The sequence below is a fragment of the Homalodisca vitripennis genome, chromosome 3, assembly GCF_021130785.1.
Source record: "Homalodisca vitripennis isolate AUS2020 chromosome 3, UT_GWSS_2.1, whole genome shotgun sequence".
NCBI classification, from domain to species: domain Eukaryota; kingdom Metazoa; phylum Arthropoda; class Insecta; order Hemiptera; family Cicadellidae; genus Homalodisca; species Homalodisca vitripennis.
This window is the reverse complement of record NC_060209.1, coordinates 181,537,189-181,542,460: the sequence shown is the minus strand read 5'-3', so window position 1 is coordinate 181,542,460 and position 5,272 is coordinate 181,537,189.

Genomic DNA, 5,272 nt, shown 5'->3' with positions numbered 1-5,272 from the left:
TTGCTTCTTAGGGCCGAATAATATTCGCTCTGATTACCTTTATTACACAATTATGTAAAAAAATCATTGAAGTACAATGTGCAACAATCGTAGCTTTTAATACGAATATAAAAAATGTATTCAGTACTGGGAGTAAATGCACTAAATGTTCACTAAATTAAGTTAAACCATTATTTTAATCGTAATTTAATAGGATTAGGAATAGACTCCACTGAAATAAATGATCATGCTTCAATCAGTATTCAAAAATAGTTTGTTTGAGAAACCTTGAACATACTTTACCATCGTGATGGTAGCAATAACAGAATGCGATATGATGAAATAAAAATATTCATTTCATAAATACGATAAGTTTATACAAAGTAAAAATGGCAAGATTTGTCTCAAATTGAAAACGTTTCAAAAACCTTGCTTAGCGTAGTTATTAGTAAATATATGGTTATGAAATAACTATTAGAACCTTTAGTGTACTCAGATTAGAAGTGCATTTATTCAAACCTGATATCCGTGAGTAGCCTACTAGTCAGCAAACAGGACAAGAGGACATAGCAGTGCCGAAACATCAGTCAGTTCCGAGTACAGATAATATGGTTCTCAATTACCGATCCATTGAGTGGCACTGGGCTTCTATAGCTCTTCAGTTCAATACACTAAATAAGTGGATTAATGGCGGTCTTGATGTGATCTGCTTGTTAAATGAATGAAAAAAGTACTTAAATATCTCAACTAGGATCAATCTACTAGTAATCACGGCAGCTAATATTATTCATTTACTATACTATGGGTTAACTTTACTTTTCTCCTCCAACAATAAGTAATATTGTATCAGTTTTGAATTTCTAATAAATAAAAAAACACGTTTTCCATTTTTATTTTTAAACGAGAAGTTACCCGTGGATTGCACGCGATTTCGTATTGCGTATCAAGTGCGTCATAGACGTATCCTTTTTAAATAGCCTAATAAACTCTCCAGAAAATAAGTGATCGTCACTGATAGATTTTACAGTATACTGTACAATTTAAACAATTGCACTATAAGTTCAAGAGTATTTGGAGTATGTCAAAAAGTTTTGGGTTGATGTTCTAATCCAGAAAATATATATTTACATAGAAATGAAAAATCTACTTTGGTCAAAAAGTTTATACTACCCGACCCTTCTACTATATTTCTGGTCTAAGCTATTTTCGGTAAGATATACACTTACCGATTACGAAAGCATAAACATATTTTGGTCTAAAACATATACGCCGATCAAATAACACCTAATTCCAATAATTTAAATCTACTTACGGTCTAAGTTATTTACGTTGCCTATAGTCTGCTGAGATCACAATAAACATATGTTTCACATTCTTCCCTTCTAGGATATTGTGAATATAGATTTTCTAGATGTTTCAACCACATTCAGACCTGTATGGGATGTTGATATTTTGTTCACAAAGGACGTGTGAGTTAAATTTCATCATTGCAGGATATCTGAAAGTAAAAAAAATTACAGAACTCTCTTCCCAACCACGATGCTTTATTGATCTTCATGATAATCTGTTATTTATCTGCTGAGAGCAAAGCGTACGTGTGAGTCATCTAAGTTATCGAGAATTTATAAAATAAATCAATTGTTTTTAGCGGTGACAACCTCATTTCAACCATTAAAGACGTTTGACATTATAACAATGTTTTAGTTTTCCTATTTAAATCAATAGACATTCATGTGCCAAATTCTAACCTTCTCACTAAAATAACCAATGTAGATCAAGGTTTATCAGAAAGTTGGGGATTTAATGATGAGTAAGTTAATGAGGGCTTTGCCTTTTATATATAGTGATTTGGAAAATCATGGGGTTACTAGTTTTAGTTGAAAATGCACTCTCCTTTTGTTTGTATACCTATTCAAATACTACTATGGTCATTTCGCAGAACGTTAGCAAAGCCTGCTTCTCGTGGGGCTGGACAAATTTTATTTCTGTCTGCCTGCCTATTGCCTGTATGCCAGACTTCGCGATATCTTGGTAATTAATTGACCTATAAAAATACAATCTTAAATGAAGCTTCATTTCTCATTATAAAATACTGAGTTCATGTCATTTTATGGGATTTGTCTGAGCGATTTGTACTTTTCAATCTTTATAATGCGTAATTATGATAGGAACGAGCGAATTGAAGAATAAACAAGTTTTTAAACAATTATAATTTAAAATTATATGATGATTTAAGATTTGACATAGTAATACATGTAGCCTAACTACCTTATACATTACAAAATCATCACTTGGTAACTTGGTTTGTACACTTTTATTATTCATTGCTACGAAACCAAACTAAATGAACAAAAATGTGAATTTTCTAAGATGTATAACAAAGGTTTAATCAGTATACAATCAATTTTGCACGAAACTTCACTTATAGATACAAAGGAATCAGTTTTATTTTGGTGAATGTACAACCATGTAATTTGGTAGTGCGTCCTTGAATCCTATTACTAAGTAGGCTGAAATAATATTTCTTTTTTCTATCAAAGTATGTAAGATTTTATTTTGTGTTTATCTGTTTTACAGAAGAACGGCGCGCAGCTTGGAATTGGACAAACAAATTTCATCGCTTTAACGCGTTTTGTTAATGAATACAAATATTAATAGAAATAAAATGAGTGACAAATTAACTTAAACTGGCGCCTTACAGTCTTGTTCGGAACCCATGTTACGAGGACGAGATTCTAGGACTGGATTTATAGATTTATTTGCCATGAAACACTTTCCTATAATGTTCTGTATCCTAAATAGTTTTCATGCTTTTATCGGTAAAGTGAAACCTTGAGCAAGGTATATGACTATTGGTTGCAGTCACATGTTCCAAGAAGCATAACACTAAGATTAGCTTGATTATACAGGGTAGGACATAAAAAAGAGGACATATAATATCTTGGAAAATGGTTTAGAATTATATCTTGCTTAAAATATGTGCATATTTACGATCATGTGACGCATATATTAGCATTTAGTAAAGGACACGTATTATTTATTACTTCTTACTAAAGATATGCGAACGAGGTCTTGAGAAATATTAGTATAAGTTTGTACATTATTTAAAGCATCATTGGAACTGTATATTGAGTGCTATAAATTATACACTAGGGGCGTACGGAACGATATCTGAATCTAACGAAATGTTTTAGTGTTTTACCTAAGTGAATGTTTTATCACGGAAAAATTGAAATCCATTGCTTAAAAAAACTTTTGTGATTTATTTATTTTTACTACTACGTCATGAAAACTACTATTAAGTCATATAGAATCTTTTAATATGTATGATTCAAGTTTTATGTTGATATTTGAAAGTTATGCTAGTATACAACTTACAAAATGGAGGACCATACTTTAAAACTAAAGCTAAATCGATTTAAACTAGTCTCCTGATGAGTTAGAAGATCGCACACATATCAAGATATGGTCAAGCGTGTATCATATATCTAGTGAGGAAGTACAAACCGATACACAAGGAACTTGCCAGTAGGACTGTCAATGTGGACGATCAGCGCTCTGAACCGTAAAGTTTAGATAAGTTTGATACTAAGCCATAACTATACGTGGACAAGCGAGTATCGTAGATGTATATAACAATGAGGTCCGTACTGATACACAGCGACTATGCCAGTAGGGCTGTCAATGTGGACGATCAGCGCTCTGAACCGTTAAGTATAGACAAGTATGATACGAAGCCATAACTATACGTGGACAAGCGAGTATCGTCAATGTATATAACAATGAGGTCCGTTCTGATACACAACGACTATGCCAGTAGGGCTGTCAATGTGGACGATCAGCGCTCTGAACCGTTAAGTATAGACAAGTATGATACGAAGCCATAACTATACGTGGACAAGCGAGTATCGTCATGTATATAACAATGAGGTTCTGATACACAACGACTATGCCAGTAGGGCTGTCAATGTGGACGATCAGCGCTCTGAACTGTTAAGTATAGACAAGTATGATACGAAGCCATAACTATACGTGGACAAGCGAGTATCGTCAATGTATATAACAATGAGGTCCGTACTGATACTCAGCGACTATGTTAGTAGGGCTGTCAGTGTGGACGATCAGCGCTCTGACCCGTTAAGTTTAGATAAGTTTGATACGAAGCCATACCTATACGTGGACAAGCGAGTATCGTCGATGTATAACAATGAGGTCCGTACTGATACACAACGACTATCCCAGTAGGGCTGTCAGTGTGGACGATCAGCGCTCTGACCCGTTAAGTTTAGATAAGTTTGATACGAAGCCATACCTATACGTGGCCAAGCGAGTATCGTTGATGTATATAACAATGAGGTCCGTACTGATACACAACGACTATGCCAGTAGGGCTGTCAATGTGGACGATCAGCGCTCTGAACCGTTAAGTATAGACAAGTATGATACGAAGCCATAACTATACGTGGACAAGCGAGTATCGTCAATGTATATAACAATGAGGTCCGTTCTGATACACAACGACTATGCCAGTAGGGCTGTCAATGTGGACGATCAGCGCTCTGAACCGTTAAGTATAGACAAGTATGATACGAAGCCATAACTATACGTGGACAAGCGAGTATCGTCAATGTATATAACAATGAGGTCCGTTCTGATACACAACGACTATGCCAGTAGGGCTGTCAATGTGGACGATCAGCGCTCTGAACCGTTAAGTATAGACAAGTTTGATACGAAGCCATAACTATTCGTGGACAAGCGAGTATCGTCAATGTATATAATAATGAGGTCCGTTCTGATACGCAACGACTATGCCAGTAGGACTGTCAATGTGGACGATCAACACCATGACCCGTAAAGTTTAGATAAGTTTGATACGAAGCCATAACTATACGTGGACAAGCGAATATCGTCAATGTATATAACAATGAGGTCCGTTCTGATACACAACGACTATGCCAGTAGGACTGTCAATGTGGACGATCAGCGTTCTGATCCGTTAAGTTTAGATAAGTTTGATACGAAGCCATACCTATACGTGGACAAGCGAGTATCGTCGATGTATAAACAATGAGGTCCGTACTGATACACAACGACTATGCCAGTAGGGCTGTCAGTGTGGACGATCAGCGCTCAGACCCGTTAAGTTTAGATAAGTTTGATACGAAGCCATACCTATACGTGGACAAGCGAGTATCGTCGATGTATAACAATGAGGTCCGTACTGATACACAACGACTATGCCAGTAGGGCTGTCAGTGTGGACGATCAGCGCTCTGACCCGTTAAGTTTA